The sequence below is a fragment of the Aquarana catesbeiana genome, unplaced genomic scaffold (genome assembly GCF_042186555.1).
Source record: "Aquarana catesbeiana isolate 2022-GZ unplaced genomic scaffold, ASM4218655v1 unanchor228, whole genome shotgun sequence".
Classification (NCBI taxonomy): Eukaryota; Metazoa; Chordata; class Amphibia; order Anura; family Ranidae; genus Aquarana; species Aquarana catesbeiana.
Genome location: NW_027362655.1, coordinates 328,265 through 352,925, shown reverse-complemented (window position 1 = coordinate 352,925; position 24,661 = coordinate 328,265). Strand labels below are relative to the sequence as shown.

General features: G+C 45.7%; 2 protein-coding genes across 2 annotated transcripts in view; both read right to left on the bottom strand.

The window, feature by feature from the left end:
• LOC141121689 (uncharacterized) overlaps positions 1-12,795 on the bottom strand; it is a 33,250-nt gene extending 20,455 nt beyond the window's left edge. The window contains exon 1 of the mRNA XM_073611395.1: positions 12,369-12,795. The gene's annotated coding sequence lies outside the window, so the exon portion shown is untranslated. The remainder of the gene's footprint in view (positions 1-12,368) is intronic.
• Positions 1-24,661, bottom strand: part of LOC141121642 (uncharacterized) — a 226,262-nt gene that overhangs the window by 95,326 nt on the left and 106,275 nt on the right. The gene's annotated exons all lie outside the window — the stretch shown is intronic.

The window sequence follows — 24,661 nt, the reverse complement described above, 5'->3', positions numbered from 1 at the left end:
ACTTCAGCACAATGGCAGCGGTGAGAAAATGGGCGTACTTGTACGTCCCTTTAAATTGCGGGGCTAGTGGGCGCGCACACCGGCCACGTACAGCGTGACCATGCCCGTGGGTCCCGTGGACTCGATGTTCGCTGGTGTCCGGCGATCATGTCATGGAGCGGCCGAACGGGGAGATGCCTATGTAAACAAGGCATTTCCCTGTTCTGCCTAGTGACATGACAGGGATCTACTGCTCCCTGTCATCGGGAGCAGTGATCGCTGTCATGTCCTAGGTAGCCCATCCCCCCCGCAGTTAGAATCACTCCCTAGGACACACTTAACCCCTTGATCGCCCCCCCCACCCCCGTGCATTTTTATAGCACTGATCTCTGTATAAATAACTATGGTCCCAAAATAGTGTCAAAAGTGTCCGACGTGTCCGCCATAATGTCACAGGCACGATAGAACTCGCAGATCGCCGCCATTACTATTAAAAAAATATTAATAATATAAATGCCATAAATCTATCCCCTATTTTGTAGACGCTATAACTTTTGCGCAAACCAATCAATATACGCTTATTGCGATTTTTTTTACCAAAAATATGTAGAAGAATATATATCGACCTAAACTGGAGGAAAAAAATAGTTTTTTTAATATATTTTTGGGGATATTTATTACAGCAAAAAGTAAAAAATATTGCTTTTTTTTCAAAATTCTTGCTCTTTTTTTGTTTATAGCGCAAAAAATAGAAACCACAGAGGCGATCAAATATCATTAAAAGAAAGCTCTATTTGTGAGAAAAAAAAAAGAGGACGTCAACTTTGTTTTGGTGTAACGTTTCCTGGACGTGCAATTGTCAGTTAAAGAGACGCAGTGCCAAATCGCAATAAGTGCTCTGGTCAGGAAAGGGGTAAAACCTTTCGGGGCTGAAGTGGTTAAATATAGTGCCTGGGGGTTCCCTTAGTCTGCCTGCAAGGCCCCTTTCACACGATCGGACCAATTGGATCTGCCTGTCTGTTTTCCAGGCGGATCCGATCGGGCCATCCATTGACTTCTATAGAGAGGCGGATGTCAGCGGATATGTATCCGCTGCCACCTGCCTGGCATCCGATCCGACAAGATCAAATGAAAACAGACGTACGGCGATACGTTCACCATCCGTCCAGCAGGTTGAATCGGATGAAAACGAACAGGCAGATAAACCAGTCTTTGGGTGTCGGTGTTACTTTTACACAGTAACCCTATAGAGGTATTCTTTTTTTTTTTAATCATATCCTTTTTTATTGGTTTTTCAAATTATACATTGTTCATCGTAACCGGTGTAACGAACAAAAAACACATATTACAATATATGTTTCCCCATATCACCATCAATAACAAAAATATCTTACCCTTCCTTTTTCCGTTAGTCCCTCCCCCCTCCCCTGTTCCCCTATTCACCCTCCCTCCTCCCCACCAGTTGCTTATATTAAAATAGTCGTATCCTAAGCTTGGCAAGACTTAATACCCCAATAAGAATACTGTGCACACTACTTATTCCCTAATATCTGTTCCCTCGTGCAAATCTTCCTTTCCTCATTACGATTTTATATTTCCCTATTCTCTCCCTGACACCACATACCCCAGATCCCTATGAACTTCCCATAGCTTCCCCTTCTAGTATAAATTGTCCTTTCTGTTCCCACTAGTGCATTCATTGTACTAACCCATTCTTCCGGGGTAGGGGGCGTTGTTGATAACCATGCTTTTGCGATCAGTTTCCTGGCCTGGTATAAGCATCGTACGATTGCTATTCCTGTGTGGCCTTCCCCCATATCCTCTTTAATTAGCCCCAGGACACAAACCTTAGCCTCAAGCTCCAGCCTTATCCCAAGCCTAGCCTCTATGATGTTTAGGATCTCGGTCCAGTACCTAACTAGCTTCGGGCATCTCCACATAATGTGTATAAGATCGCCCGTATCTAAGCATCTGGGGCATTTGTCGTCTGGTCTACGACCAATTCTATGCAGCCTCTTGGGGGTGTAATAGGCTCTGTGCACAAGCAAGAGGTGTGATGCCCGCTGTGACGGAGAGAGGGACACCAGTGGACCAAGCTCCAATATTCTCCTCCACTGATCATCGCTCAACTCCCCCACATCGGCCTCCCACCCCTCTCTTGCGCGCGAGAGTGGGGCTAGACTAGTTGCCCTGGTCGTTAGTTGGTCATAAATTCCCGATATTAGCCCCTTAAGGCTATATACCCTTACCACCTTATTAAGAAGTGATGCACTACACCATTCCAGTGTGTTAGTCTTAAATTGCTTGTCTAATGCGTGCCTGATCTGGAGATAAAAGTAAAATGATTCCTTGGGGATTCCAAACTCCCGTCTCAGGTCCGCAAAGGATTTTAGTATATTGCCAACGTATATTTGTGCCAGCCTACCGTAGTTATTCCCGCCCTTTCCCACATCCTGTTTACTCCTATCGCCTGCATTTCTTGTAGCTGCCTATTCTGCCATATAGGTGCGAACTCCGTAACCCCCTTATATCCCATTTCGATCTTTACTGACCGCCAGATTTTTATAACCAGTTTGTTTGTTGGAGATGAGCATCCTAATGATCCAGCTTCCAATGCCCCTACCAAGGATTTATGCGGGTTCCCCGACAACATGATTTTTACACTGGAATCCACCTCCCCCCCACGTTCGCACCCACCCAGGTGTTGCAGCTGGGCCGCCAAGAAGTACCTGTATGGGTGGGGCACCGCCAATCCCCCCTCCCTGTTGGGGCGTTGCAAGGTCTGGAGACTAATCCTGGCCTGGCCCTTTCTCCATATTAACTCACGAAAGATAGAGTTTATTTTTAAAAACCAGTCCCTCCCTATCCAAATCGGTGAGTTATGTAATATGTACATTAGTTGAGGCATCCAAATCATCTTAATCAGATTTATGCGCCCCGCCATAGATAGGGGAAGCCGAGACCAGATGTCTTTCTTCCTTCTAAACTTTTCTAACAGCGGAGCTAGATTATCTTTAATATACTGCGTTGGGTTATTGGTCACCACTATACCCAAGTATTTAAACTTCTCCACCACCCTGAGACAAGGTACCACCTGAGGGAGAGAGCCGTTGGTCGAGTCAAGCGGGAGGAGTGAAGATTTCTCCCAATTGACTATTAGCCCCGATACTCTCCCAAACCCTTCCACCAGCTGCATTGCCTTTACTAACGATGGCCCCATGTCCCCCAGGAATAACAGTACGTCGTCGGCATATAACGCTATTCTATCCTCACCCCCTTTCCTTTTATAACCCTGTAAACCTGGTGATTTTCTAATTACCTCCGCGAAAGGCTCTATTGCCAGGGCGAATAGCAGGGGCGACAAGGGGCACCCCTGCCTAGTCCCCCTCTCAAGAGAGACCCCTTCCGAGTATGTATTGTTTATTTTCAATCTAGCACTGGGGTGTCGACATAAAATCTTAAGCCACTTAATAAATAGGGGACCAAACCCAAATTTTCCCAGTACCCACCATAAATACTCCCATTCCAGGGTGTCAAATGCCTTGGCAATGTCCAAGGACAAAACCACCCTGGAGCCTGCATTCTCTACCGGGGTCTGGAGGTTCAAGTAAGTCCTTCTTATATTTTTACTGGTAGACCTGTTCTGCATAAACCCTGACTGGTCCGGGTGACCCAAAGTAGATATACATCTATTCAGCCTGGCAGCCAGGATCTTTGCCAGAATCTTGACGTCTGTGCCCAGCAATGAAATTGGTCTGTATGACGAGGTATCTAGTTGACTATTCTCCTCTTTCTGAATCAATACGATAATAGCTTCAGACATTGATAAAGGCAAGCTATCAACTGCAGCTGACCAGTTCAGTGTCTTCCAAAGTTCCGGAGCCAACACCTCCCCATATTGTTTGTAAACCTCAGATGGCAATCCATCAGGGCCTGGGGACTTTTGGTTCGGCATGTTCTTTATTGCTTGCCCGATCTCTTCCAGTGTTATCGGTGCTTCCAGACTATTCTTATCTACGTCTGATAACACCGGTAAATCAATACCTTCCAAAAATTTCTCCATCTCTGCTTGTTCAGGACTATGACGCGTCTTATATAGATCCCTATAGAATTCTACAAATGTTTTATTAATTACCCTAGGATCTGAAGAAATACCCCCTTCCTTTGTTTTGATCATGGGAATTGTTGAAGACGGCGAATTAGTTTTGGCCAACAAGGCCAACGTCCGACCTACTCTTTCCCCCTCTTCAAAATTCTTCTGCCTCTGAAAAACCTTCCTGTTCTCTGCTCTTCTAATTTCTTCCTTTTTGTATTTTTGTTGTTTCAGTACCCAATTTTCCCGATTTTCGTTTGTTGGGTCTAATACATACTTTCTTTCTGACTCCCGAACCTCTTCCCTAATAAGCTCTCCCCTTGCCCTTGTTTGTTTCTTTATTTTGGATATCTGTTGGATCAAGAGCCCTCTGAGGTATGCTTTCAAGGAGTCCCAAATCACACCCTCCGAGGCAGTACCGGTGTTAAATTCAATAAATTCTCTCAATCTTAAATTAATTTCATCTCTATTCCCCACTAGGTCCAACCATGTTGGGTTTACTGACCACAATCTCCGACCACCATCATCCTGCATGGTTATTGTCACTATCAATGGCGAGTGATCGGACACCCCCCTTGGGCGATATTCAATACTACTTATTAAAGGTTGGGCTTCCTGGTTACCAATGGCCATATCAATACGGGATAGAGTATGGTGGGTCCCTGAAAAGCAAGAATATTCCTGACTATTGGGGTTACGCGCCCTCCACATATCACACCACCCAACCTCCTCTAAAAACTGTGCCAGCCTTCCCACCGACCCTCCACCTCCGCTAAGTCCTGGGGGGAACCTATCTAGCCTGCTGTCAAGCACAGTATTAAAGTCCCCTACTATGATAACTGGGACCTCTCTCTTATCCTCCAGGAACTCTAGCAGCAGGAACAATATCTCCATTTTGAATGGTGGAGGAATATATAAATTTACTATAACAAAAGATCTACCCTCAATTAAACAATGCAAAAAATAAAACAACCCAGTCTATCAATACTGACATCCCTGCAGGAAAACGTCAACCCCTTCCTAATCAGGATACTCACTCCCCTTGAATAGGAGGAGTACACTGAGTGGTATTGTGTCTGAAATTTATTATTTTTAATTAATAATTTAGTCTCACTGGTCAAGTGCGTTTCCTGCAAGCATATCACTTCGGCAGCACAAGCATCTAACTCCTGGAATACAGTGGCTTTTTTCACATAGTCGCTCATCCCCCTGATATTCCAGGAGCTTAAACCAACTGTTCTAGGCTTCATTCAAAATTGTACATCAACAAATACCCGCTATGCAAATACCAGGGTAGGGTTACCCTTCTACTTATATATTGGAAAGTCACGGCTGTGAATTGGCACTGTTCCGAACCAGTACTTTTTTGAAAAAAACTACAAAGAAAACGTTTCCAAACTCTGTTCTGATTTACCACATGTGCCCACATTCCCCTTTTGTTCTTGTGCTTCAACTCCTCAATGCTCCTACCTACCACACTCAGTGCTATTATTATGGGAAGGGGACCGAGCGGATCCGGGGGACCTATACCCCCACACCCCTCCCTCCCACCTCCATCCAAAACAGTGTTATTAAACCTACTAAATCTTATAAACTTTAAGTATTTACACTTCATTTCTTTTATCTTCAACACATTTTTTAACAGTGCTCTGTGCATTTTTACCTTTATTTTTGCAACTGTGGTACCCCCTAATTTAAATAAACCCTTCTCCTCCCCCCCCCCCTGTGCCTCACTCGGCGTGCCCTAGGGGCCTTCCTTGTGACCTTACTACTCCCCTCACCCCACTTCATCCACCACCCCTCCCCCCACACTCCCCACCCACCACCCCCCTCCCCCCCAATAGGCCCATCAACCCGAGGGTTAAAAGAACCCTCGTCACCAAAGTAAACATTTCTTTCACTCTTCACTTCATCCACCCAGCTCTCTCCCTCCCAACCCCTTCTACTGCCAAACAAACCAGCAAAAAAAAAAAAAAAAAAAAAAAACACAAAAATCACATCATTAGTCCCATTTCCTACAAGTTAGAGGGAAAAAAAAAAAAAAAAAAACACCCATTTATAAGTTCCTTTTGTTCTCTTCAAACCAGTCCGTGGCTCCTTTGACCCTTTCAAAAAAACGGGTAGTCCCTAAAGCCTCAATACGCAATCGTGCTGGATATAATAGCGCATATGGAATGTTGTGGTTCCGTAAGGTGCGCTTAATGTCCAAAAATCCTGCTCTTCTCCTTTGTAATTCCGGGGAATAATCTGGATAAATTGAAATTTTTGCACCATTGAAGAGGACATCTCCTTTTTCTCTAGATTTTTGCATTAAGTTCAACTTATCTTTGTAATTAAAAAACCTCATTATCATTGGTCTTGGGCGATCTCCTGAATATACTGATCTAGAAGGGACTCTGTGGGCTCGCTCAATAGAAAATGTGAAAAAGCCTCTACCCCAAAAACTTCCTTAAGCCATTTTTCCATAAATTCTTCGGGGCGGGAGCCCTCGACTTTCTCGGGGAGGCCCATCACTCTTACATTTTGTCTGTCTTCGCGACCTATTCTCCCATTCATCCATTTTGAGCTTGTTGGACTCTAGCTGAGCTTGCATTTTCATAAACTCCTGTCGCAGTGGGGATACGGTATCTTCTACTTGGCTAACCCTTTCCTCCACACATTTAATTCTCTCCACTGTTTGCTGGATTTCTTGTTTAATACTGCCAAACTCCTCGCTTAGGGTTTTCAACTCTTCCCACATCCCACTTATTGAACTCCTACAAGCGTTTATAGCGCATAGTATCTCTTTTAAAGTGGGATCTTGTTCACTGGCTGCGGCTGTATTGGGGCTACTATCCCCTGTTCCTCCTAGGAGCTCCCTCTCAGGACTTTTTTTATTCGCTATTCTTGTGCTAGCCACCGGGATATCGGGACCTTTCCCCAAGCTTTTTCTGTCCCCAGAACCCCCCGCTGACATTTTCCCCGCAAGCGGCTGATTGCTTTTGGCTGGGGACTGCGTGGTGCTATGGGCAAATTTTTCCAGCTTCGCCGCAGCGGCTACTGCGGCTGCATTTTGGGACCCCTTCTTCTCTTTGGCTGAACGAGTAGCTTGAATAGGCATATTATCCTGGGGCTGGTGTTGCTGATCTTCCCCCTTCTTCTTAGTCATAGCCAGCTAGGACACTTTAGACACTTTATAGCCCACCAGCCTGACCAGTCCAACAAACAGTCCCTTCACGCTTTAAGAATCCAAACCTCTATAATAACAAGGGATGAGCCCCAGATTCCCTATTTTAACACACAGTCAATATACTCTGCTTTTATGTACAGATCAGGTTCTTTACCTGTCTCTGAATGGCTTCAAGGATGTCTGCCGGTCTTTTGCCAAGGTCTCTACAGCTGATCTATCCAGCTCCACCGTCCTCTATTCAGGATTGCCACCTTTTTCTCAGCCGTCCTCCAGCAACAGTATCTCCACCGCTCTCTCCTATGACTGCCTCTGGATTAGCTCTATCAGCATTCATTACTCAGCCTCCCGCAGTGTCTGTGAACTGTCACCAGGCAGCATTACACAGCCGTACTTATACACAGCGGAGGCACTGTATCCAGGCTTCCCCTCAGAGCTCCGCTCGTCAGCACGGCAAGACCGCACGGCAGTCAGCTGACTGCAGACAGCTGTTCCTTCCCAGGCTCTCCTCCTCTCCTCTCTTGTCACCCCCGCAAGTCAGGATGCCGTTCGGGCAGCCGGTACCACCGTCGGCAGCCTGCAGGAGCCTTGGCTCATAAGCAGGAACCAGGCGCTTTCACAGGGCACACATGCAGCTGCCTAGGCCCCCACTTCACAGCGCTGGTGCAGCATCGGGGTCGGAGCCGGGAGAGAGCACACACTCACCGCTCACACCTGCATCCGGTCATGCCCCCCGAAAACATGCATTAATGCACATCCCTATAGAGGTAATCTTGATCAAAGCGAATTGGCCTTGCTGTAAAAAATTGCAATGATATGCATCTGTCAAACAGGTGCTGAATAATTGGTTCTTGGGTGTTAATTGTGCCCATGAAACCTATACCAAAAGATTTCTTCCAGATAAAAATCAATACCCACAAAGCTAGGCAGCACAGACAGTCTTACAGAGATTCCACATCCCAAAAACACTTAAATCGGTGACATCTGCACGTCGCTCCACCCTATGCGTTGCATCATACACAGTCCCCCTGGAAGATGTCAACGTATGACGAAATGCGTAGCGTGAAGTGATATGCTGACGTCACCGCGTTTCCCAGAAGGACGGGTTGCTGTTTCTGTGCCGGCCGGCACTTCTGCTTTTAAAGGCGATTAAAACACTGATACAATGTAAGCGTTACCTTTAATGGCATTTATAATAAAGTGTTAACAAGTTTACGCTATGTGGAGCTTTTTGTGTTCTGGGATACCCCTATGACAACATTGCCAGGAAGATCGATGTGCGAGTAGTAGGAGGACCCTTATATGCTGTAAAGGCCCCAGCTGGATATTAAGCCAAAAGTGGGATTGATCTCCTGTAATACAAGGTCAATATGAGCAAGCATTTCCTTTTTTTGTGATGGCTGTGTTACTGAGGATCATATTTTTATGGTGGTGGATGGTGATTACTTTCAATTAAGGACCTTACTATTTCATCACATGTGAATTTAATTAAATTTTTGTCTTTTTTTTTTATTCATTATGGACACTAATCATTGTTAGCGCAACTCAGTAAAGGTTATAAGATTTAAACTGTGTATATCTCGCAGAAGAGTTGCTGCTTAAAAGGGAAATATTATCATTGTATTACACAACAGCGTGGTTTATCTTTTCTTTTTGCAAAGTTCCGTTCCATCTGGTGGACATGTCACAAATCAGGTGGTTTACCGGCAGGTGGAATTCCCGCTAAATTTCAGACAACTGAACACTGGCTGTGCAAAAAAACTGGAAAATGGTCAGCGCTCCATGGATTAAAGAATGTTGCTGGGCGAATGACACTAAAATTGGTTGAAATCTTGAGCGCTTGAGAACTTGGTTCTTTTGTGTTTGTTGAACACTGGCTATGTATGACTGCCTGAAATGGCTACAGACTCTTCTGGCCAACCCTGGGTACCCGTTTAAGAAATGCTGCACCACCAAGTTGAGGACATGTGCCAGGTATGGCACATGTCAAGTTTTCAAGTCAAAGGGCGGACAGGAGGTTAGTGCCATTATCGCACACCACCATTTCTGGCTCAAGCTTCCATGGCGTGAACCACCTCTGGGCCTGTCTCTGCAGAGCTGAAAGCATCTTTGGCTCTGGTGTGGCTCCTGTCCCCTAAACAGACCAGCTGAAGCACTGCATGGCATCTTTTAGCCTGACTCATTGAATAATCCCTTGAATGCTTAGGGGGTACTGGTGGTTCATAAGACAATATAGCAGAAAAGGGCAAAGAGGAGGAGGGGGTAGAGCTGACAAATCTCACATCATCACCACAGCTCTATGGAGACATAGCTCCAAAACAAGCTCTAGCACATAGCCTTGTCCTGCATCCTTCCTAGTTGCAAGCAGAGTTACAGAGTGTGCTGTGAACAAAATATATATCATCCCTGACCATGCTTGCTGGACCACGAGTCAGCAGTAAGGTTGACCTTGCGGCTGACTGCCTTGCCCAATGATGCCTTCCATGTGATGGTACAGAGCTGCAATGGCCTTCCATGCAGAAATAGCGACTGGAAATCTGACATTGTGGTACAGCACATTCTGCAAATTCACATAAGAAGCAGAATCCACCAGGTGGATGGGCAGGAGTTGTAAAGCCAGCAGCTTGGACAAGCTGGAATTTAGATGCTGGACATGTGGGTGGCAGTGACTATTTTTTTTCCTGCAGCAGCTGGGGCAGAGAAATTTGCCTGCTATACTCTACAGCTGGTGGTGTGCTGTTGGCAGACATGCTGCAAGGACCTGTGACACCCTTCGCTATATCATCATCCATATCAATGAGCAAGGAGCAAGTTGCTGATGCCGTTTTCAAATAACTCAACTGCCTCCTTCATGCATGATGCTGGGGCTATGGCAGAATAGACCACTCTGGCAGTTGCGGTGGACTGCACACTAGTCTCTGTTTGGGTAATAGAGAGGATAAGGATAGTTTAATAAGCCAGTCCACCACCTCCTCCTGCATGCTTGGCTGGATAGTACAAGCAGCATCACTAAACAGAGGAAATGATGCCCTGCCTGAGGACAGAGCACATCCACCTTTGCCTGTGGACACATACACTGCTGGCCCCCTCTCAGAGCCATGGGAACGTCTGCCTCTCCTTGTTGGCCTCCCTGACATGATGGGGAGAGCTCATTTCCAAAATGTAATAGAGACAGGGAAATGTGTAATTGGATGCACTTTAATCAATGGAAAGTGGTGTTTTGTGCACTTTAACTCCCGCTGACAGAAATTTCACTTTAATATACTGCAGCAAAACTGCATTGACGCACTACAATATACTGCAGTAATACTGCACTGACGCCATAGAATATACTGCAGTAATACTGCACTGACGCCATAGAATATACTGCAGTAATACTGCACTGACGCCATAGAATATACTGCAGTAATACTGCACTGACGCCATAGAATATACTGCAGTAATACTGCACTGACGCCATAGAATATACTGCAGTAATACTGCACTGACGCAATAGAATATACTGCAGTAATACTGCACTGACGCAATAGAACAGTGATGGCGAACCTTGGCACCCCAGATGTTTTGGAACTACGTTTCCCATGATGCTCATGCACTTTGCAATGTAGTTGAGCATCATGGGAAATGTAGTTCCAAAACATCTGGGGTGCCAAGGTTCGCCATCACTGCAATAGAATATACTGCAGTAATATTGCACTGACGCACTAGTATATACTGCATTGACGCACTAGAATATACTGCAGTAAAACTGCACCGACGTACTACAATATACTGCAGTAAAAATTCACTGACACCCTACAATATACTGCAGTAAAACTGCACTGACGCACTACACACTTCAATATACTGCAGTAAAACTGCACTGATGCACTACAATATACTGCAGTAAAAATTCACAGACACTACAATATACTGCAGTAAAACTGCACTGACACACTTCAATATACTGCAGTAAAACTGCACTGACGCACTACACACGTAAATATACTGCAGTAAAACTGCACTGATGCACTACAATATACTGCAGTATAACTGCACTGACGCACTACACTTACGCTGCACTATCACTAAATTCACACTACACTGACACTCTACAGTTACAATAGGACACTATCTTGCTAGTAGCAATGAGCAGATCCCTGTTCTATCTATCTTTACTTCAATATCACACTGCAAATGGCTCCTCTGGGTAGGAACCTTTTATAGTGTTGGGTGAGTCTATGAGTAACGAGCCGTGATTGACCTTAGTCTTAAAGACTTTCTCCAATCATGGTTCTGACAGTGTTCTTTGCCCTGATTGGGCAGAACCTATATTGCTTCAGCCAATTAGGGCTTAGAATGCACTGTGCCTGTGGAACGTCCGGCAGGCCAAACAAATGGTCGAATGCCCTGCCAATTTGGGTGTTCACCAAAAGAAAAAAAAAAAAAAAAAAAGACATCAATTTTATTTGGGTACAACGTCGCACGACCGCGCAATTGTCAGTTAATATAACGCAGTGCCGTATCACAAAAAATGGCCTGGTCATTAAGGGGGTAAAACCTTCCGGGGCTGAAGTGGTTAAAGGAGCAGTGATTTTAACTATGCTTAAAGTAAAACAAATAAAAGAAAAAAATTACTTTAAAATATCGTGCCAAGGGGGTGTCCCCTTAGTCTGCCTGTAAAGTGGCGCATCTGTACACTGTGTATAGAAGTAAAAAAGATGTATCTCTACGCAGTGGTGGGGCAGCAGCTGACACAGATAAGTAATACACCAATCTTAAGAAAAAGTGTGTAGCGCCAAAAGTAAATAAACAGCGATGAGATGAGAATACTGTGTTATAAATGGACAGCACATTGAAATAAAGTCCAAAAAAAAAAAGTGTTAAAAGTGAAAAAAAAAAAAATGCTAAAGTGAATATATATATATATATATACATATACACACACACACACACACACACACACACACACACACATACACATATACACACACACACACACACACACACACATACAATCATGTGGATGGAAATCAACAATAAAAAAAACAATGTAGACGTGCACAAAAATTTTGGTGGTGAAAAATGAATAGGTTATCCAGTACAGTGCTCCAGAATCGTCCACCGCACCCTTGTGAAATGGAAACTCACCAGAAGAGTTGGCTGCCGTTGCAGCAAACATGCACTCAGTGTAGATCCGCCATCTGTTGTGGGGAAGGCTGTTCAGTAACTCGCACCATCCAGATGTAGCTGTAGTAGATAAAGCTCACCTGGAGCCAGATGAAGTCTCCATAGTGTAGTATTTATCAGATTTGTATGTTAAAAGCCAAACTAAAATGAATCATAAAAATATGTGATAATGGGTGCCACTGCCGACCCGCTTTCTAACAGTGGCCCGACGTCAGCACTAGTGTCTGCTCCCCGAAGCTTTTCATCCAATAGGACGTTATCAAGGGGCCCTCTAGTGTCAGGCGTCAAACTAGCTAATATAGCCTCTCGAAACTGCTCAAACGACCGTGTCTCTTTAGAGAAATTGCAAACAGGAAGTGATCTGTCTACCATTTTGCTGGTGACCGGAAGTGACACACCACCATTAGATCTTATGCTCAAAGGCACAGGAAATGCCAAAAATGCCATTTTGTGGAAGACCAGGAAGTAACCAAAACAATACAGTAGAACAACAACCAAAGATAAGAGTATTATTACAAATCGGAAAAATATATAAACAAAAAAACTTAGACATCGCAGCCAATGCGCAGTAATGATCCGTCAAAGTATATTAGTACAGAAGAATGAATAAAAAATGCATAATATTAATATATATATATATATATATATATATATATATATATATATATATAAAACGCACATATTCGTAAAGCAAATGTATCTAAAAATAGACAGCAACAGGAAAACAGATCTATTTTTTTATCAATGAAGCTGTTGATATCTCACTCAATATTATGTCCTGAGCGGGAATGACAGTGTAATCATACTTACCAACTGTCACGGGATTTGGACTCTTTTCCCGATTTTATTGTTTCCCGGGAAATGTCCCAAGAAATCTGATGTAAGTGGGGGGCTCCGCTGGTGACACCTGATGTAAGGGGGGCACCGCTGAGGACACCTGATGTAAGGGGGGGTACCGCTGTGGACACCTGATGTAAGGGGGACTCCGCTGGGGACACCCATAGTTGCCAACAGTCCTGATTTTCCCGGGACAATCCCAATTTTGGGACCCTCGTCCCAATTGGAGGCTGTCCCGAATCGGGATTTTCCACAAGGAAAATCGGGAATGTTGTTTTTTTTGTTTTTTTGGAGCAGCGGGCTCCAGCAAAATGGCGGCCGGCGCCGCCGCTCTATCTTCCCCTAGTGTTGAGTGGAGAGAGGAAGGGGGCTCGATCCGTGCAGCCAATGAAGAGGCTTCTTTAGCTGCACGGCCCCTCCCCTCTCCACTGAAGCGAGCAGAAGACACAGCGCCGTCGCCGTGTCTTGCTGAAAGTTCCCCAGCCCCGTACTGCGCAAGCGCTGTGCCTGCGCAGTACAGGGGGTCCTCCATTGCCGAGGGGAACTTTCTCGGCAGAACACCTGCCGCTCCTGCACTGAGCGGGGGCCGGGCTGCATTGAGGGGGGGGGGCTGCACTAATTGAGGGGGGGCTGCACTGAGGGGGGTCTGCACTAATAGAGGGGGGCTGCACTGAGGGGGGCTGCACTGAGGGGGGGTCTGCACTAATAGAGGGGGGGTCTGTACTGATGGAGGGGGTCTGCACTGATGGAGGGGATCTGCACTGATGGAGGGGGTCTGCACTGAGGGGGTCTATACAGACTCTGGCGGGGGCACCTGATGCAAGGACAGACTCTGGCGGGGGCACCTGATGCAAGGACAGACTCTGGCGGGGGCATCTGATGCAAGGACAGACTCTGCTGGTGGCACCTGATGCAAGGACAGACTCTGCTGGTAGCACCTGATGCAAGGACAGACCCTGCCGGGGGCACCTGATGCAAGGACAGACTCTGCCGGGGGCACCTGATGCAAGGACAGACTCTGACGGGGGCACCTGATCCAAGGACAGACTCTGCTGGTGGCAGGCGACGTGGCTAGTGACACGCTCAGGGATCCCACTGATTCGGCATTATGGTGAGTTGAATGATTTAATTTTATATTACAATGTAATAATAGAAATAATGCGCTTCAATCATGCTGACACCATAACAACCATGGTGCCGGGATGATTGAAGCGTTAACACCAGGCGTTTGGAGTATCTTTATCTGCTGATTGTTAAACTTTCTGGAATACACATATTTCTATTGTGTAGGATCTGGGGCTGCTGTCCCGTCATTTTCCTCTCCCCCTTTTCCTTCTCCCCCTTTCCCTCTCCATTCCTCATTCATCTCAGACTCTAACCACACCCTCTCGAGCCACGCCCATTTAAGCCACGTCCACTTTCACGTAACCCACGTCCTCTTTCACGCAAGCCACGCCCACTTTTACGTAAGCCACGCCCATGTTTCGATGCGACGCGCTTCGCGTGCTGCACTTATGAATTTTTGCTAAGCCACACCTACAAATGAATGCCCCGCCCCCTAATTATTGTACGACTCCGCCTACAGCCAAAAAAGTGTCCCACATATTTTTTTTTCAATGTTGGCAACTATGGACACCTGATGTAAGGGGGGCTCCGCTGGGGACATCTGATGTAAGGGGGGCTCCGCTGGGAACATCTGATGTAAGGGGGGCTCCGCTGGGGACACCTGATGTAAGGGGGGGCTCCGCTGGTGACACCTGATGTAAGGGGGGCTCCACTGGTGACACCTGATGCAAGGACGGACTCTGCTGGCACACCTGATGCAAGGACGGACTCTGCTGGGGGCACCTGATGCAAGGGGGGCTCCGCTGGTGACACCTGATGTAAGGGGGGCACCGCTGGGGACATCTGATGTAAGGGGGGCACCGCTGCTGACACCTGATGTAAGGGGGGCTCCCCTGGTGACACCTGATGTAAGGGGGGGCTCCGCTGGGGACATCTGATGTAAGGGGGGCTCCACTGGTGACACCTGATGTAAGGGGGGCTCCTCTGGGGACACCTGATGTAAGGGGGGGCCCTGCTGGGGACACCTGATGTAAGGGGGGCTCCGCTGGTGACACCTGATGTAAGGGGGGGCTCCGCTGGTGACACCTGATGTAAGGGGGGCACCGCTGGGGACATCTGATGTGAGGGGGGGCTCCGCTGCTGGCACCTGATGTAAGGGGGGCTCCGTTGGTGACACCTGATGTAAGGCGGGGCTCCACTGGGGACATCTGATGTAAGGGGGGGCTCCGCTGGTGACACCTGATGTAAGGGGGGGCTCTGCTGGGGACATCTGATGTAAGGGGGGCTCCACTGGGGACATAAGATGTAAGGGGGGCACCGCTGGGGACATCTGATGTAAGGGGGGCTCTGCTGGTGACACCTGATGTAAGGGGGGGCTCCGCTGGGGACATCTGATATAAGGGGGGCTCCGCTGGGGGCATCTGATGTAAGGGGGGCTCCGCTGGTGAAACCTGATGTAAGGGGGGCTCTGCTGGGGACACCTGATGTAAGAAGGGGCTTCGCTGGTGACACCTGATGTAAGGGGGCTCCGCTGGGGACATCTGATGTAAGGGGGCTTCGCTGGTGACAACTGATGTAGGGGGGGCTCCGCTGGGGACATCTGATGTAAGGGGGGGTTCCGCTGGGGACACCTGATGTAAGGGGGGCTCCGCTGGGGACACCTGATGTAAGGGGAGGATCCGATGGGGACATCTGATGTAAGGGGGGCTCCACTGGGGACATCTGATGTAAGGGGGCACCGCTGGGGACACCTGATGTAAGGGGAGGATCCGATGGGGACATCTGATGTAAGGGGGGCTCCGCTGGGGACATCTGATGTAAGGGGGGCTCCGCTGGGGACATATGATGTAAGGGGGGCTCCGCTGGGGACATCTGATGCAAGGATGGACTCTGCTGGCACACCTGATGCAAGGACGGACTCTGCTGGGGGCACCTGATGCAAGGACGGATGGCTGGTGGCAGGCGACGTGGCAGGTGACATGCTCAGGGATCCCACTGTTTCGGCATTATGGTGAGTTGAATGATTTCATTTTATATTACAATGTAATAATAATGCACTTCAATCAACCTGACACCATAACAACCATGGTGCCAGGATGATTGAAGTGCTAACACCAGGTGTTTGGAGTATCTTTATCTGCTGGTTGTTAAACTTTCTAGAATACACATATTTCCATTGTGTAGGATCTGGGCCAGCTGTCCCTCCATCCCTCTCCCCCCCTTTCCCTCTCCATCCCTCATTCATCTCAGACTCTAACCACACCCCCTTTGAGCCACGCCCACTTAAGACACGCTCACTATTTTGCGTAAACCACGGCCATCTTTCACAACGGCGCGCTTTGCGCACCGCATCTCTACTTTCCCCCTGTTCCACACCTACAAATGCATGTCCCGCCCCCTAATTATAATACGACTCCGCCTTCAGCCAAAAAACTGTCCCTAAATGTTTTTTTTCAATCTTGGCAACTATGGTGTAATTCATGTATCCACCAAACTTCTAACTTGGATACCTCTCGTTTTTTGTTACAACCTCTCCATTGTAATTTTGTTTTAGAAATACCAGCAAATTTCAAATCTTTGAAAAAGAAAAAGGGTTTCTAGCATGGTACTTTCTGAAGTGTGACGAGAGAGTATGATGTTTAAAAAAAAATCATTTTTGAAAAAAAAAAAATTCTTGAAAAAAATGTTCAGCTCTTTCAGCTAATGATGGGACTTTAACTTTTTTACTACTATTTATACTTTTTTAAAGTATTAGGCTTTTTAACACTTTTCACAGTTACTCCAGCCACTCCAACCACACAACAGTTACTCCAGCCACTCCAACCACACAACAGTTACTCAAGCCACTCCACCCAGTTACTCCACCCACTCCAGTTGTAGAGGCAAGAACACTTCACACAATTTCCCCAGAAATTGTAGCTTTTCTAGTATATATTTGTTTTCACTTTTCTTAAGTACCGTGTATAGAACCTGCTGCAGCAACAATGATATTTCTAAATTAAAAAAATGACATTTAAATTGGCAGCAATACAAAAATGTTTAAAAAAATGGAGTGGGGGCCAGCGCTTTACAATATAAAAGGGAGACAATACAGTTATAATACAATAAAATACAAGAGGATTAACAGGGCCCTGCTCACAAGAGCTTACAATCTAATAGGGTTGGGCAGGTGGTACAAAAGGTTGTAACTTTGGGGAATGAGCTGATGAAAGTAGTGAAAGATTAGTTAGAGATGTGATAAGCTTCCCTAAAGGGATGAATTTTCAAGGATCGCCTGAAGGTAGCAAGAGTAGGGGATAGCCGGACAGGTTGTGGTAGAGAGTTCCAGAGGATGGGAGAGGCTCTGGAGAAATCCTGGAGACGAGCATGGAAGGAGGAGACGAGAGAGCTTGAGAGGAGGAGGTCTTGAGAAGAGCGGAGAGGACGGTTTGGGTGATATTTGGAGACAAGATTGGTGATGTAGCTCGTGGCAGAGTTGTGAATGGCTTTGTACGTTGTGGTTAGTATTTTGAATTTAATTTGCTGGGTGATTGGGAGCCAGTGCAGGGACTGGAGGAGAGGGTTGGCAGACACTGAGCGGTTGGTAAGGTGGATATACATATGCGACACGGTGACAAACTTAATTCCCCTGTATTTTCTATAGGCGACGCTTCAAAAGTCCCCTATAGGTCATCAGTTTAGTTTACGAAGGAGGTCTGGCACTACAATTATTGCTCTCACTCCAGTGCATGTGGCGATGTGTAACGTGTATCGCAATTGACGTTTTCACGCATAGGCACCACAGACGCAAGCGTTTACATTCTTATGTGCGTATATGTCGGGGTGGGGGACCTCAAATTTATGTGCTTGGGTGTAACAATTTTTTTTACTTAACTTTTTTTCTTCACCCCCCAAAAACCACCCCCTCCCTCCACTGAAAGACCTCTACCACCAAAATATCAGCCCCCCCCCTTCCCACTGAAAGACCCCTTAACCCCCCAAATACCTCCCCTCCCCCATTGACAGACCCCAAAATACCACCCCCTCCCTCCACTGACAGACTCCCAACCTACTCAAACACTACCCCCCCCCCCACTGACAGACCAACATAGGGGGTGGAGCCCAGAGAAGACATCGGAGGTCTTTCAGACCCTGCATGTCTCATTAAAGAGAACCTGTCACCAAAAAATCATCACACAGGGGACTTTTTGTGCTTTTAAAAAAAAAAGTTAAACTCAAGCACATAAATCCCCCCCCCATAAAATTTTGAGGCCCCCCACATATATGCATGTACGAACGTAAACACAAGCGTTGGGGGTGCCTATGCTTGAAAACATTGATTGCGATACACATGTTACATATCACTGCACACGCTGGAGTGAGAGCAATAATTCTAGCACAAGACCTCCTCCGTAACACTAAACTGATGACCTATAGGGGGTGTTTGAAGCACCACCTATAGAAAATATCGGGTACTGAAGTTTGTTACCATTTCACAGGCGCACACAAATTTACGGTAGGACATATTAGCTATCTGTTTATTCGATGCAACCTCGTGTTTTATATTTTACCAAAAATGTGGGTAATTTATTGCGTTTGTTTGCCCTAAAGTCCACTTTAGTGTGTTTTTTACTGAAATTTTGCATTTCCTAGACCTTTGTGGTAATATTGTGTGACATAAAAAAATTGGAACTACTGTTATTTTATGCTCTAGCTACTTCAAGACCGCACACAGTATATATACGTCATTATTTTGATGTTAAATACCATTGTTATGGCACCAGCTAGCTGAGATAACCCCGGAATTTTTTTTATATCGTGGACGATTCAATTTCCGATAAAAGTAATCCCGGCAATGGATTTGCCATGGAACCACTTTTTGAGGTGGCAGGAAAGGCTTACCGGACCTCTTGGTTAGCCTGGAGCTAATCCAATCCTTTCAGTGGCTGGGCAGGAAGCTGGCTAAGGGCAAGATACCCCCCACTCGGCTCTATGCTTTTGGAGGACCGGAGCAATTACCGACATCATTTCTGCCTTCCGACCTTAAAGGGATGATTTCATCTCTTAAAGGCAAAATTAAATTTTTTGCTTTTAACTGTAAATTATATATCTGGGATCTTTTTTGACCCCAGATATAGCAATAAAGAGGCCCTGTCATGCTTATTTCTATTACGAGGGATGTTTACATTCCTCGTAATAGGAATAAAAGTGATAAAAAAAGTAAAGGGACAGTATAAAAAGAAAAAAAAAAACTCGAGCGCAGAAGCGAACGCATAAGTAAGTCTCAGCCACATATGTAAACGGTATTCAAACCACACATGTGAGGTATTGCCACGATCGTTACAGTGAGAACAAAAAGTCTAGCACTAGATCTCCTCTGTAACTCTGAACTTGTAACCTGTAAAAAATTTTAAAGCGTCAACTATGGAGATTTTTATGTACGGTACTTTGTCGCCATTCCACGAGCATGCACAATTTTAAGGCATGACATGTTAGATATCAATTTACTCGGCGTAACACCATCTTTCACAGTATACAAAAAAGATTGGCTAACTTTACCGTTTTGTTTTTTTAATTAAAAAAAGTGTTTTTTTCCAAAAAAATTGCGTTTGTAAGACTGCTGTGCAAATACAGTATGACATAAAATATTGCAACAATCGCCATTTTATTCTCTAGAGTATCTGATTAAACAATAATAATAATAATTCTCTAGAGTATCTGATTAAACAAAACAAAACAAAAAAAGTATTCAGACCCCCTTAAATTTTTCACTCTTTGTTATATTGCAGCCATTTGCTAAAATCATTTAAGTTCTTTTTTTTTCCTCCTGAATGTACACACAGCACCCCATATTGACAGAAAAACACAGAATTGTTGACATTTTTGCAGATTTATTAAAAAAGAAAAACTGAAATATCACATGGTCCTAAGTATTCAGACCCTTTGCTCAGTATTTAGTAGAAGCCCCCTTTTGAATTAATACAGCCATGAGTCTTTTTGGGAAAGATGCAACAAGTTTTTCACACCTGGATTTGGGGATCTTCTGCCATTCCTCCTTGCAGATCCTCTCCAGTTCTGTCAGGTTGGATGGTAAACGTTGGTGGACAGCCATTTTTAGGTCTCTCCAGAGATGCTCAATTGGGCTCTGGCTGGGCCATTCAAAAACAGTCACAAAGTTGTTGTGAAGCCACTCCTTTGTTTTTTTAAGCTGTGTGCTTAGGGTCATTGTTGGAAGGTAAACCTTCAACCCAGTCTGAGGTCCTGAGCACTCTGGAGAAGGTTTTCGTCCAGGATATCCCTGCACTTGGCCGCATTCATCTTTCCCTCGATTGCAACCAGTCATCCTGTCCCTGCAGCTGAAATACACCCCCACAGCATGATGCTGCCACCACCATGCTTCACTGTTGGGACTGTTTTGGACAGGTGATGAGCAGTGCCTGGTTTTCTCCACACATACCGCTTAGAATTAAGGCCAAAAAGTTCTATCTTGGTCTCATCAGACCAGAGAATCTTATTTCTCACCATCTTGGAGTCCTTCAGGTGTTTTTTAGCAAACTCCATGCGGGCTTTCATGTGTCTTGCACCGAGGAGAGGCTTCCGTCGGGCCACTCTGCCATAAATCCCCGACTGGTGGAGGGCTGCAGTGATGATTGACTTTCTACAACTTTCTTCCATCTCTCCTGCATCTCTGGAGCTCAGCCACAGTGATCTTTGGGTTCTTCTTTACCTCTCTCACCAAGGCTCTTCTCCCCCGATAGCTCAGTTTGGCTGGACAGCCAGCTCTAGGAAGGGTTCTGGTCGTCCCAAACGTCTTCCATTTAAGGATTATGGAGGCCACTGTGCTCTTAGGAACCTTAAGTGCATCAGAAATTTTTTTGTAACCTTGGCCAGATCTGTGCCTTGCCACAATTCTGTCTCTGAGCTCTTCAGGCAGTTCCTTTGACCTCGTGATTCTCATTTGCTCTGACATGCACTGTGAGCAGTAAGGTCTTATATAGACAGGTGTGTGGCTTTCCTAATGAAGTCCAATCAGTATAATCAAACACAGCTGGATTCAAATGAAGGTGTAGATCCATCTCAAGGATGATCAGAAGAAATGGACAGCACCTGAGTTAAATATATGTGTATATGTATAGATACCCGACATGTCATACCGTAAACATGTGTCACAGTAAACGGTCTGAATACTTAGGACCATGTGATATTTCAGTTTTTGTTTTTTAACCACTTGACAACTGGCCACTTAAACCCCCTTCCTAACCAGACCAATTTTCAGCTTTTGGTGCTCTCACATTTTGAATGACAATTACTCAGTCATGCAACACTGTATCTATATGAAATTTTTGTCCTTTTTTTCACACAAATAGAGCTTTCTTTTGGTGGTATTTAATCACCGCTGGGTTCTTTATTTTTTGCGCTATAAAAGAAAAAAGACCGAAAAATCTGTAAAAAAATAAATTTGTCTTCATTTCTGTTATAATATTTTGCAAATTAGTAATTTTTCTTCATATATTTTGGCCAAAATTTATACCGCTACATATCTTTGGTAAAAATAACCCAAATCGGTGGATATTATTTAGTCTTTGTGAAAGTTATAGAGTCCAAAAGCTATGGTGCGAATATCTGAAAATTGATCACACCTGAAGTACTGACGGCCTATCTAATTTCTTGAGACCCTAACATGCCAGAAAAGTACAAATACCCCCCAAATGACCCCTTTTTGGAAAGAAGACATACCAAGGTATTTAGAAAGATGCATGGTGAGTTTTTTGAAGTTGTCATTTTTTCCCACAATTCTTTGCAAAATCAAGTTTTTTTTTTTACTTTTTTTTTCCCACAAAATTGTCATATTAGCAGGTTATTTCTCACACACCGCATATGCATACCACAAATTACACCCCAAAACACATTCTGCTATTACTCCCGAGTACGGCGATACCACATGTGTGAGACTTTTACACAGCGTGGCCACATACAGAGGCCCAACATGCCGGGAGCACCTTCAGGCGTTCTGGAGTGCCCAGGCCAATTCTGACATTTCTCTCCTACATGTAAAAATCATCATTTATTAGCTAGAAAATTACATAGAACCCCAAAACATTATATATATGTTTTTTTAGCAAAGACCCTAGAGAATACAATGGCGGTCATTGCAACTTTTTATCTCGCCCGGTATTTGCGCAACAATTTTTTTAACGCATTTTTTGGGAAAAAAAACTGTTTTGTGCTTTACAAAAACCAAAACAGTAAAGTTAGCCCAATGTTTTTGCATAATGTGAAAAATGAAGTTACGCCGAGTAAATAGATACCCAACATGTCACCTTTCAAAATTGCACGCGCTTGTGGAATGGCGCCAAACTTTGCTACTCAAAAATCCCCATAGGCGACGCTTTAAAATTTTTTACTGGTTACATGTTTTGAGTTATAGAGGAGGTCTAGGGCCAAAATTATTGCTCTCGCTCTACCGATCGCAGCCATACCTCACATGTGTGGTTTGAACACCGTTTTCATATGTGGGCGGGACTTACGTATGCGTTCGCTTCTGCATGCGAGCACACGGGGACAGGGGCACTTTAAAAACATTTTTTTTTTTATTGTTCATTTTACTTTATTTATTTTAGTTTGATGCTTTTTTCCAAAAAAAAAAAAATTTTGACCACTTTTATTCCTATTACAAGGGATGTAAACATCCCTTGTAATAGGAATATGGCATGACAGTTCCTCTTTACAGTGAGATATAGGGTCAATAAGACCCCACATCTCACCTCTAGGCTGGGAAGCCTGAAATTAAAAAAAAAAAAAAAAAAAAACAATCCTGGCTTCGATCGTAGCGGTGAGTCGGTAGAAGCACTGGAGGGTGGCGGGAGGGGGGTCATCCCCTCTCGCCTCCCGTAAGAACGATCAAGCAGTGGAACAGCCGCTATGATCATTCTTATGGTGTAGGGAATCGCTGGCTGAAAAAGCTGATATCTGAATGATGCCTGTAGCTGCAGGCATCATTCAGATATCCCCGCACAAAGTCAAGGACGTTGTATGACGGCCGGCGGGCGGGAAGTGGTTAAAACGCATTTTTTTTTTTTTTAACACAAAGTTGTCCATTTATACAATATTTCTACCACATAACATGTACATACCAAAAATGACCCCCCAAAATAGATTCTCCTACTCCTCCTGAGTACGGCGATACCACATGTGTGAGACTTCCACAGCCTGGCCACACACAGAGGCCGAGTACAGCTGAGCATGGCTCAGCATGGCAGGGTATGGCTGGGTATGGCGGGGTATTGCAGAGTATGGCGGGGTATTGCGGAGTATGGCGGGGTATGGCGGAGTATGGCGGGGTATTGCGGGGCATGGCATGGCGGGGTATGGCGGGGTATGGCGGGGTATGGCGGGGTATGGCGGGGTATTGCGGAGTATGGTGGGGTATTGCGGAGTATGACGGGGTATTGCAGGGTATGGCGGGGTATGGCGGGGTATTGCGGGGTATGGCAGGGTATTGCGGGGTATAGCGGGGTATTGCGGGGTATGGCGGAGTATGGCGGAGTATGGCGGGGTATGGCGGAGTATGGCGGGGTATGGCGGGGTATGGCGGAGTATGGCGGGGTATGGCGGAGTATGGCGAGGTATGGCGGAGTATGGCGGGGTATTGCGGAGTATGGCGAGGTATGGCGGAGTATGGCGGGGTATTGCGGAGTATGGCGGGGTATTGCGGAGTATGGCGGGGTATTGCGGAGTATGGCGGGGTATTGCACAGCATTGCAGCGTAGTGGGGATGGCTGAGCATGGATGGATGGATGGCTGGATGTCACTTTGCAGCGCTGTGGGCACTACACATCCAGCCCACAGCGCTGCAGCCATCCATCCATCCCCCTCTCCGCTCACAGTGTACCGATCGGTACACAGGAGGGGAGGAGAGGAACCGGCGTCATCAGATGACGCCGGTCTGTTTACATGTCAAATGACGGCGCGATCACATGGTAAACGGCCGCGATCAGCGGCCATTTACCGGGATCCGTGATGTGTTCGGGTGCGCGCCCCAGGGGGCGCGCGAGAGGGGAATTCTGGGAGGACGTCATAGTACGCCCTCCCAGAGTTAAGCAACCGCCCTGCAGCCGTCATTCCGCTGTGGGCCGGTTGTTAAGTGGTTAATAAATCGGCAAAAATGTCAACGAATCTGTGTTTTTCTGTCAATATGGGGTGCTGTGTGTACATTAATGAGGAAAAAAAATGAACTTAAATGATTTTAGCAAATGGCTGCAATATAACAAAGAGTGACAAATTTAAGGGGGTCTGAATACTTTCCGCCCCCACTATAAGATATAGCTCCACCCCTATATCCACACACAGAACCTGTTTAGCTCTTTAAAAGT